Genomic DNA, 12,838 nt, shown 5'->3' with positions numbered 1-12,838 from the left:
CACAGTTTGTGGGTTTGAGCCCTGCATCAGGCTCTGCTTGATAGTGTGGATCCTGCCTGGGATTTTGTTTCTCTTGCTCTCCTCCCCTCCCCTGGTGTCTCACTCTCTCTCCTTCTCAAAATAAATCAATAAACTTAAAAAAAATTAAATCAAATGAAGGAAGACAGATCCTAGACGTGTTTTGGTCTGCTTGTTAAAGTAAGCTTGATAGAAAAAAGAAAAAAGAGAAAAAAATACAAAATTAAAACTTAAAAAAATAAAGTGAAACGAAATAAGTAAAATAAGATAAAATAAAGTTTGCTTTTTCTGTATCCAAGAAACAAAACAGAAATAGAAGAAAACAAACAAAATAACCTAAAGGAAGCTAGATTCAGTTTCCTCTAGAGCTGAAACTTCTCAGCACTCTATCATCAGTAGACAATGAAAGGGATTTTTGCCGGTGTCAGAGAGGCCTGCTGCTCTGATTCTCAGGCTGAGTTGTGGGTAGTGGAGATGTGCCTATAAGGTACAGCTTGTTGTAAGGCTCCATTCTCCAATTGGTGGTATTATTTAGTTCACTGACATCCATTAGTGCTGGTGGGCTAGTGGGGTAAATGGCTTCACTCCTTTCTTTAATCTTTGGGGTAGGTAGTTCATACCCTCACAGAAGCATGATCAATCTCCCCTTGTGTGTCCCTGGTTTCCATCAGCTCCCCACCTTTACCCTATTTGTGTGCAGACTGTCCACCTGCCAGGTAATGTCTCCCTCCAGATTTTTATCTCAGGCACAGTTGTGTGTCAAATCCCCACACTTCAGAGAATCCTGTGGGTTGGACCCATGCTGATTTGATGAGAAAGATTCTTGTCACACTGTGGCTGGTATGAGCTTAGCCCAGAAAATGGTCATGCAACTGTGCAGGGGCAATAGCTGAGTTTATAATAAATCACAACACACTGCTGGTGATAGGTTTTGCTGCCCTCACCTGGCATCTTTGTTCCTATATTGCTGAATGGTGCAGTGCTATGACTCCCACTGGGTCTTTTGCCCATTGATATGCCTTAATACCTCTACCAAATACACTCCAAGCAAGGAAACCACTTCTCCCTGTGTTACCCAAGGGATCTTTAGACCACACTGCTGGCTCCTGAGGCTCTGCTTTGCTTCTTTTTTGAAGCAACACCAGGCCCTGAGCTCTGAAACTTCAGACTGTGCCCACTGTTTATAAAAACTGGCAGTATTGAAGTTACCACAGTTCCAATTATCCATAAAGTACATCTCATTGTTATTCCCACAACTTGTCTTAAAGTTGTCAGGCATTATTAATTTCAGTGAGATCTGAAAGCACAGTCCCCATAATCTTGCTCGAATATAAAGAACCCATGTTTTTGCTACTCCACTGTTGAGAAATGTTTGTTATTGTTAGAAAATGTATTAAACTCATAGAAAACAAATGTCTATTGCTATCATGAAACTATGCTGGACTATTAATCCCTGCTTTGGGCCATTAATAAAATTAGTGCAAAAAAGCTGTAGGTGAGTAAAGAGGGTTTTCATTTTCTGGTCACTATTTTTTAATGTTTATTTTTGAGGGAGAGAGAACAAATGGGAGGGAGCAGACAGAGTGGGAGACAAAGGATCTGAAGCAAGCTTCCTGATGACAGCAGAGAGCCCAATACAGTGCTTGAACTTACAAACTGTGAGATCATGACCTGAGCCAAAGTTGGACATTTAACTGAGTCACCAAGGCAATCCTCTGATCAATAATTTTTTTAAGTGTTATGTTTTTGTTCGGGACTCTATAAATTATATGACTTTTTTGAAAATATGACTTAGGTTGCAACCATGATAACCAGTGCCAAGGTTTTATGTTCAGTATATAAAGAACAATGACATTGTTATTACTACAGATTTTTACTTCCTGGGTATAATTCATAATATTTAAACATTTAAGTGAAGTTATTTTAAAGTGTTTAGGTTCCCAGAAGAAATTCCCCATCACTGCCAAATACAATTTACTTCCTTTTTTGTCATTTGTCTTGAAACTTGTTTTTGTTGTTGGATTAAAATAAGTGGTTTAGTTGTAACTGTATTCCTAAATTGTATAAAATATTTATTTTAAAATAATTGTTTTCTCTTGTGAAAATGATGTAAATTCCTAATTAATTAATGCCTACAAAGAAAAGAGTAATGATACTTAAACACTGTTGTTCTTAGACTGATAAACAGGTTTTTATTCTCATCGATGAATCTATATATCAGTTTAACTTTTGAACAGACTCAAGTGAATGAAAAAAAATATTGAAATGAAAGAAATGGGAATATTGTGGACAGTAACATACAGAGTCATGGAAATGACAAAATAGAAAAACTTATAAATAACATACCAAAAAAACCCCATGTCACAACAATTTCTCCTGAACCCCAAACTACAAATTACCAACAGTCACACAATTTAGTATCATCCACTCTGTGAAAAAAGTATTGTAAAGGAATCTGTTTCTTATGGCCTTAAGAGCAGTACAATAATACATAGGTACTCAACGGAAAATGCAACAAGTCTTCAAACACAGATAAAAAGAAAGTGTTTCATCATTATACAAATTTCAAATTGGTTTAAGGGAACAATGATTGGCACTGAAGTTGCTGAAGATTATAGATTTTAGGAACTATCAAACACAAGCTCTTTCTAAGACAAAGCCATGTATTCATCATAAATGGCTGTGAATTAAATACAAATTGAGTAGCATAAGAATAATACGGTCAAAGAAAAGAGAAGTTTCAGATAAATGAGTGAAAGTGGAAATCAAATTTCATTAAAGCATTATGTCATATTTTAACACTTTCCTTTAAAAGATAGTAATTAAGACAGGGAGCTCTAGACACATAATGCTACAATTTTTTCTCTTGGTCCATCCTTCCCTTCTAAAAGTAGAGGAAACTAATTTCATTAAAACAATAGTCCACAGAAAAGGATTTAGGTTAACATTCATACAAATTTATTATATAAGGAAAAGAAAAGGAGGATATTATTATCTCTATAGACAAAGCAGAAAAACCTCGTTTTTGAAATGGTAAAAGTTGTAACCATTTCAAGTAAGTTTAAGTGATCCAAAGAAATCAAGAAAATATCAAAAGCTATTTAAAAAACATCAATAATAATTAGACTTATAAATCATCTGATTGAAGAAAAAAGACCCAAAATAGTAACAAAAATTTTAAAAATAGAAGCAAAATTAGAAAAGTACCAATAATGTAACAAATAATTTCAGAAATGACTAAATTAGAAATGAAATGAAAAGAAGAAATACAAGAGATAATGCCATATGATATATAAATATAAAGGAACATTTTCAAACTCAAAATAACAGTGTTTGATAGAGATAAGACTTTATGAAGGACCAACATATGTCTCATAGGAGATCCTAGAGAAAAAAAAAAATAAAACAATGAATAAGGACAGGGGCACCTGGGTGGCTCAGTCGGTTAAACATCTGACTTCAGCCCAGGTCATGATCTCACAGTTTGTGGGTTTGAGCCCCACATCAGACTCTGTGCTGACAGCTCAGAGCCTGGAGCCTGCTTCAAATTCTGTGTCTTCTCTCTCTTCTTCCCCTGCCCATGCTGTGTCTATCTCTCTCAAAAATAAAATAAACATTTAAAAAATCTAAAACAATTAATAAGGACGAATATTAAAAATTACAGTTCAATAAAACTTACCAAAAATAAAGCAACCTGAAAATGTATGGTGAAAGAACACACTGTATTCCTTGGAAAATTTGCTACTAGAGCCAACACCAAAAAATGATATAATAAAATAATAAAACCTTAAAGAGAAATCCAAATAGAATCATTTCATATTTAGGCAAAATAGACCAAGTCAGTTAAGAGTGAAAGCAAATTATATTGTCATCATTCTTTTTAATAATGGTGATACTCATGGAAAAAAGTTGTGTGTTTGTATTTTGTATTTAGCCCAACTGTTCAGACAAAACTGTTTTAAAATTTGAATACTTTTCTTCTGTGTTCTTCCTGAGGAATCTACAAGTGGACAGTTTTCAGACAAATGACGTGACTGGTAAGGAAACAATATAACATCTGTTGTATTTGGTTTAAAATAGTTGGCATGTCAAAGAAGATTTTTCCTGTTAAGCAAGGACTTCAAAGATGAGATGCAACGGAACAACATCAATAAAGTATCAAAGTAACATAGGAGAAAAACATCTTTTATTCAATCAATAGAGAATGTGGCTATAGGAAGCTGCTGAGGTGTTTAGTGTTTAGTGTTAAAACAGCTGAGATAAGTCATGTACTGTCTGAAACAGATGTGCTTAACAGATATATTCAAAACTTTCCATCCTAAAGCAGCAGAATACACACTCTTTACAAGTGCACATGGGACATTCTCCAGACTAGATTGCATAAAGTCACAAATCAGGCCTCAAAAAGTATAAAAAGATTGAGATCATACCATGTATCTTTTCTGACCACAACACTACAAAACTTGAAGTCACCCAAAAGATAAAATTTGGAAAGGATCACAAATATATGGATGTTAAACAATATGCTACCAAACAATGAAAGGGGCAACAAGGAAATCAAAGAAGAAATTAAAAAAAATATGGAAACAAATGAAAATAAAAACATAATGATCTAAAACCTTTGGGATGGAGCAAAAGCAGTCTTAAGAGGAAAGCATATAGAAATGTAGGCATATCTCAAGAAGCAAGAAGAATCTCAAAGAAACAACCTAACGTTACACCTAAAGGAGCTAAAAATAATAAGCTAATACTAAAGCCAGTAGAAGGAAGGAAATAATAAAGACTAGAGCATAAATAAATGATATAGAAACTTAAAAAACCAATAGAATAGCTCAATGAGTCCAGAAGCTGGTTCTTTGAAAAAATTAATAAAATTGCTAACCCCCTAGCCAAACGTATCAACAAGAAAAGATAAAGAAACCAATATATATAATATCACAAATTAAAGAGGAAAAATCACACTCAAAAACATCACATAAATATAATTTTAAGAGAGTATTATGACGAACTATCTGCCAACATATTGGAAAACCTGGAAGAAATCGATAAATTCCTAGAAACATATAAACTACCAGAAGTGAAAACAGGAGACATAGAAAACGTGAACAGACTAATAACCAGCAAAGAAGTTGAATTAGTAACAAAAAACTTTCAACAAACAAAATTCTGGGTTCAGAAGGCTTCACATGTGAATTCTCCCAGACATTTAAAGAAGAATTAGCACTATTCTTTTTTTTAATGTTTATTTATTTTTGAGAAAGAGAGAAAGAGAGAGGGAGAGAGAGCACTGGTGAGAGGCAGACAGAGAGGGAGACACAGAATCTGAAGCAGGCTCCAGGCTCTGAGCTGACAGCTCAAACATGGGGCTCAAACTTGCAAACTGTGACTTGCAAACTCATGACCTGAGCTGAAGTTGGACGCTTAACTGACTGAGCCACCCAGGCACCCTGAGTTAACACTATTCTTATCAAGCTATTCCAAAAAATAGAAACAGAAGGAAAACTTCCAAACTCATGAGTCCAGCATTACCCTGGTATGAAGACCAAAGACGTCACTAAAAAAGAGAAGTACAGGCCAAAATCCCTGCTGAACATGGATGCAAATATTCTCAACAAAATACTAGCAAACTGAATCCAACAGTACATTAAAAGGATCACTCACCAGGGTCAAGTTGGATTTGTTCCTTGTCCACCACTGTGGTTCAATATTTGCAAATCAATCAACATGATATAGCAAATTAAAAGAAAGGACAAGAACTAATGATAGCTTCAATAGCTGCAGAAAAAGCATTTGACAAAGTACAACATCAATTTTATCTAAAAAAAAAAAAACCTCCACAGAGTAGGGTTAGAAGGAAAATATATCAGAATCAAAAAGCCATATATGAAAAACTCACAGATAATATTATCCTCAATAGGGAAAAACTGAGAGATTTTCCTCTACTGTTAGTAATAAGAAATGGATGTGCCCTTTCACCACTGTTTCTTAATATATTACTGGAAGTCCTAGTCATAGAATTCAGACAAAAAGTATAAATAAATACGATCCAAATCAGCAAGGAAATAGTCAAATATTCACTATTTGCAGATGACATGGGTTTTGTTGAAAACCCAAAGACTCCAACAAAAAATTGCTAGAACTGATACATGAATTCCATAAAGTTGTAGGATACAAAATCAATGTAGAGATATATGTTCCATTTCTATACACTAATGATGAAGCAGCAGAAAGATAAATCAAGGAATCAATTCCAATTATAATTGTACCAAACATCATAAGGTATCTAGGAATAAACCCAATGAAAATTGTGAAATACCTGTACTCTGAAAATTGTAAAACACTCATGAAAGTAATTGAGGATGACACAAAGAATGGAAAAACATTTCATGCTCATGGATTGGAAAAATTATTAAAATGTCTACACTACCCAAAGCAGTCTACAGATTTATTTCAATCCCCATCAAAACGCCACCTGCATTTCTCACAGAGCTAGAAACATCAATCCTAAAATTTGTATGGGACCACAAAACACCATGAATAGCCAAAGCAATCTTTAAAAAGCAAAGATGGAGGCATCACAATTCCAAACTTCAAGAAAAATAGATCAATGGAACAGAACAGAAAACCCAGAAACAAACCCACAAGTTTATGTTCAAGTAATCTTCAACAAAGCAGGAAAGAATACCCAATGGAAAAAAGATAGTCTCTTCAATAAACGATGTTGGAAAACCTGGACAGCAACATACAAAAAAAAATGAAACTGGATCACTTTCTTACATCATACACAAAAATAAATTCAAAACGGATGAAAAACCTAAATGTGAGATAGAAAACCATCAAAATCCTAGAGGAGAAAACAGGCAGTAACCTCTTTGACATCAGCTGCAGCCATTTCTTACTAGATATGTCTCCTGAGGCAAGAGAAACAAAAGCAAAAATGAAGAATCGGGACTTCATCAAGATAAAAATCTACACAGCAAACAATCAACAAAACCAAAAGTCAACCTTTGTAATGAAAAAAAGATATTTGCAAATGACATATCTGATAAATATCCAAAATATATAAAGAATTTAGCAAACTCAACACCCAAACAATCCAGTGAAGAAATGGGCAGAAGACATACATACACATTTTTCAAATAAGACAAACAGATGGCTAATAGGGACATGAAAAGATGCTCAACATCGCTCACTATCAGGGAAATTAAAATCAACACTACAATGAGATATCACCTCACATCTGTCAGAAGGGCTCAAATTAACAACACAGGAAACAACAGATGTTGGCAAGGAAGCGAAGTAAAGGGACCCCTCTTACACTGTCTGTGGGAATGCAAACTGGTGCATCCACTGTGGAAAATAGTATGGAACTTCATCAAAAAGTTAAAAATAGAACTATCCTACGATGCAACATTTGTACTACTAGGTATTTACCCAAATAACACAAAAATATTCAATCAAAGAAACAATGCACACTGATGTTTATAGCAGCATTATCAAAAACAGTCAAATCTGGATGGGTGGGAAAATGGCGGTGTAGGAGGACGCTGGGCTCACCTCATCCTGCTGATCAGATTCCACCCACATCTGCCTAAATAACACAGAAAACCACCAGAAGCCTAGCAGAATGGACTCCCCAGAGCCAAGCATAGACATGAGGCCCACAGAAGAAGGTAGGAAGGGTGGACAGGTGGTGTGTGCTACATGGACTGGTGGGAGGCAGTGGAGGGGCAGCCCCCCCAGCAAGGCAAGAATTTAGAATGATAGTCATTAAAATTAGTCGCTGGGCTTTAAAAAAGCATACAGGACAGCAGAGAATATATTGCTACAGAGATCAAGGGACTAAGAAATAGTCATGAGGAAGTAAAAATGCTATAAATGAGGTACAAAATAAAATGGAGGCAGGCATAGCATGGATTGAAGAAGCAGATTGAAAAAGCCTGAAAAAGTCTGGCTTGCAAAAAACAGAGGGGCCAGATCCATGAGTTCTGACAGCCAGCAGGACTTAACATCTAGAATGTTAAAAGTCAATAGCTCTGCTCTCAGAGAGTGGAGAAGGTGAGAGGACGCTGGGAGGGAAAGTTCTTGAGCCCCGGAAGACAGAGCTCAGCTTGGCAGGGGAACAAAGGCGCTGGCAAGTGCCATTTCCCTCTCCCACCCCCAGCCAAAATTCCGAAGGAAATCAGTTCCCGTGACTGAACTTGCTTGCATTGTGCAAATGCCCAATGCTGTGCTTCTGTGGATCCATCCGGCCAATGGACCTGCTTCCCTCCTGATACTGCAGGGTCCCTCCTGAAGGGGACCACCAACAGCAAAGCTAGTTAAGCCTGTCCCTCCTGCCCCTGTGCACCTTGCAGATCCATCCCATCTAATACACCCTTGGCCACATCCCATCAAAGCAGCACCACAAGCCTGGAAATGTGCAAGTAGCCCAGACAGGGACCACACCACTCCACAGTGAGTCCAGCCTCTGGGAGAGGGGAAGATAAGGTACACACCAGTCTGACTGTGGCCCGGCCCACCAACACATGTTACTCCAAACAACACAAGGGAAGTGCCGTGAACTTTGGCACCGCCCCAGGGACTACCCAAAATGATGAAGCAGAAGAACTCTCATCAAAAGAAACTCCAGGAAGTAGCAACAGCTAACAAATTGATCAAAAACTATTTAAGCAATATAATGGAGCAAGAATTTAGAATATTAGTCATAAAATTAATCACTGGGCTTGAAAAAAGCATAGAGAACAGCAGAGAATCTATTGCTACAGAGATCAAGGGACTAAGAAATAGTCATGAGGAGCTAAAAATGCTATAAACGAGGTGCAAAATAAAATGTAGGTGACCATAGCACAGATCGAAGAGGCAGAGGAGAGAATAGGTGAATTAGAAGATAAAATTATGGAAAAAGAGGAAGCTGAGAAAAAGACAGATAAAAAAATCCAGGAGTATGAGGGGAGAATTAGAGAACTAAGTGATGCAATCAAACGAAACAATAACTGTATCATAGGAATTCCAGAAGAGAAAGAGAGAGAAAGGGCTGAAGGTGTACTTGAAGAAGTCATAGCTGAGAACTGCCTTGATCGGGGGAAAGAAAAAAGCATTGAAATCCAAGAGGCACAGAGGATTCCCTTCGGACACAACTTGAATTGATCTGCACAACATATCACAGTGAAACTGGCAAAATACAAAGATAAAGAGAAAATTCTGAAAGCAGCTAGGGATAAACAGGCTCTAACTTATAAAGGGAGACACATAAGACTACTGGCAAACCTATCCACTGAAACTTGGCAGGCCAGAAAGGAATGGCAGGAAATCTTCAATGTGATGACAGAAAAAATATGCAGCCAAGAATCCTTTATCCAGCAAGTCTGTCATTCAGAATAAAAGGAGAGATAAAGGTCTTCCCAAACAAAAACTGAAGGAATTCATCACCACTAAACCAGCCCTACAAGAGATCCTAAGGGGGATTCAGTGACTGAAATGTTGCAAGGACCACAAAGTACGAGAGATATCACTACAAGCATGAAACCTACTACATCACAATGACTCTAAACCCATATCTTTCAATAATAGCATTGAATGTAAATGGACAAAATGCTGCAATAAAAAGACATAGGGTATCAGAATAGATAAAAAAAAAAAGCAAGGCCCACTTATTTGATGTCCACAAGAGGCTCATTTTAGACCTAAAGGCACCTTCAGATTGAAAGTGAGGGGATGGAGAACTATCTGTCATGCTACTGGAAGTCAAAAGAGAGCTGGATTTCTTTTAACAAACTAGATTTTAAATTAAAGGTGGTAACGAGAGATGAAGAAGGGCATTATATAATAATTACAGGGTCTATCCATCAGGAAGAGCTAACAATTATAAATGTCTATGTGCCGAACACAGAAACACCCAAATGTATAAAACAATCACAAGCATAAGCAACCTTGTTGATAAAAATGTGGTAATTGCAGGGGACTTTAATACTTCACTTACAACAATGGATAGATCATCTAGGCACAGGATCAATAAAGAAACAAGGGCCATGAATGATACATTGGATCAGATGGACGTGACAGATATATTTAGAACTCTGCATCCCAAAGCAACACAATATACTTTCTTCTTGAGCGCACATGGAACATTCTCCAAGATAGATGACATATTGGGTCACAAAACAGCCCTTCATAAGTATACAAGAATTGAGATCATACCATACTTTCAGACCACAATGCTATGAAACTTGAAATCAACCACAGGAAAAAGTCTGGAAAACCTCCAAAAGCATGGAGGTTAAAGAACACCCTACTAAAGAATGAGTGGGTCAACAAGGCAATTAGAGAAGAAATTAAAAAATATATGGAAACAAACGAAAATGAAAATACAATGATCTAAATGCTTTGGGATGCAGCGAAGGCAGTCCTGAGAGGAAGATACATTGCAATCCAGGCCTATCTCAATAAACAAGAAAAATCCTAAATACAAAATCTAACAGCACACCTAAAGGAACTAGAAGCAGAACAGCAAAGACACCCCAAACCCAGCAGAAGAAGAGAAATAATAAAGATCAGAGCAGAAATAAACAATATAGAATCTGAAAAAAACCGTAAAGCAGATCAATGAAACCAAGAATTGGTTATTTGAAAAAATAAACAAAACTGATAAACCTCTAGCCAGGCTTCTCAAAAAGAGCAGGGAAATGACCCAAATAGATAAAATCATGAATGAAAATGGAATTATTACAACCATTCCCTCAGAAATACAAGCAATTATCAGGGAATACTTTAAAAATTGTATGCCAACAAACTGGAAAACCTGGAAGAAATGGACAAATTCCTAAGCACCCACACACTTCCAAAACTCAAACAGGAAGAAAGAGAAAACGTGAACAGACTCATAACCAGCAAAGAAAGTGAATCAGTTATCAAAAATCTCCCAACAAATAAGAGTACAGGACCAGATGGCTTCCCTGGGGAATTCTACCAGACATTTAAAGCAGAGACAATACCTATCCTTCTCAAGCTGTTCCAAAAAATTGAAAGGGAAGGAGAACTTCCAGACTCACTCTGTGAAATCAGCATTACTTTGATTCATAAACCAGACAGAGCTTCAGCAAAAAAAGAGAACTACAGGCCAATATCCCTGATGAATATGGATGCAAAAATTCTCAATAAGATACTAGCAAATCGAATCCAACAGCATATAAAAATAATTATTTACCATGATCAAGTGGGATTAATTCCTGGGCTGCAGTGCTGATTCAACATTCACAAATCAATCAGAGTGATACATCACATTAATAAAAGAAAAGAAAAGACCCATATGATCCTGTCGATGCTGAAAAAGCATTTGACAAAATTCAGCATCCTTTCTTAATAAAAACCCTAAAGAACTTCGGGATAGAACAAACATACTTAAATATCAGAAAAGCCACTTATGAAAAGCTCACAGCTAATGTCATCCTCAATGGGGAAAAATGAGAGCTTTCCCCTGAGAGCAGAAACACGACAGGAATGTCTACTCTCACCACTGTTGTTTAACATAGTGTTGGAAGTTCTAGCATCAGCAATCAGATAACAAAAGGAAATCAAAGGCATCAAAATTGGCAAAGATGAAGTCAAGGTTTCACTTTTTGAAGATGACATGATATTATACATGGAAAACCATATAAACTTCACAAAAATTCTGCTAGAACTGATACATGAATTCAGCAAAGTCTCAGGATACAAAATCAATGTACAAAAATCAGTTGCATTCTTATACACTAATAATGAAGCAACAGAAAGACAAATAAAGAAACTGATCCCATTCACAACTGCACCAAGAGTCATAAAATACCTAAGAATGAACCTAACCAAAGACGTAAAAGATCTGTATGCTGAAAACTGTAGAAAGTTTATGAAGGAAATTGAAGAAGATACAAAGAAATGCAAAAACATTCCCTGCTCATGGATTGGAAGAATAAATATTGTTAAAATGTCAATACTACCCAAAGCTATCTACACATTCAATGCAATCTCAATCAAAATTGCACCAGCATTCTTTATGAAGCTAGAACAAGCAATCCCAAAATTTGTATGGAACCACAAAAGACCCCGATTAGCCAAAGTAATATTGAAGAAGAAGACTAAAGCAGGAGGCATCACAATCCCAGCCTTTAGCCTCTACTACAAAGCTGTAATCATCAAGGCAGCATGTTATTGGCACAAAAACAGACACATAGACCAATGGAATAGAATAGAAATCGCAGAACTAGACCCACAAAAGTATGGCCAACTAATCTTTGACAAAGCAGGAAAGAGTGTCCAATGGGAAAAAGACAGTCTCTTTAACAAATGGTGCTGGCAGAACTGGATATCAACATGCAGAAGAATGAAACTAGACCAGTTTCTTACATCATTCATAAAAATAAAGTGTAATAGGATGAAGGACCTGAATGTGAGACAGGAAACCATCAATACCCTAGAGGAGAAAGCAGGAGAAAACCTCTCTGACCTCAGCCGCAACAATTTCTTACTTGACACATCTCCAAAGGCAAAGGAATTAAAAGCAAAAATGAACTATTGGGACCTCATGAAGATAAAAAGCTTCTGCACTGTAAAGGAAACAATCAAGAAAACTAAAAGGCAACTGACGGAATGGGAAAAGATATTTGAAAAGACATATCGGACAAAGGCTAGTATCCAAAATCTATAAAGATCTCACCGAACTCCACACCTGAAAAACAAGTAATCCAGTGAAGAAATGGGCAGAAAACGTGAATAGACACTTCTCTAAAGAAGACATCCAGACGGCCAACAGGCACATGGAAATATCCTCAGTGTTGCTCCTCAT

Source organism: Lynx rufus, unplaced genomic scaffold (genome assembly GCF_022079265.1).
Source record: "Lynx rufus isolate CCGP_SWC_20201006 ecotype Redwood Valley unplaced genomic scaffold, mLynRuf1.p SCAF_7, whole genome shotgun sequence".
Lineage (NCBI taxonomy): Eukaryota > Metazoa > Chordata > Mammalia > Carnivora > Felidae > Lynx > Lynx rufus.
Note: the sequence above shows the minus strand (reverse complement) of the source record.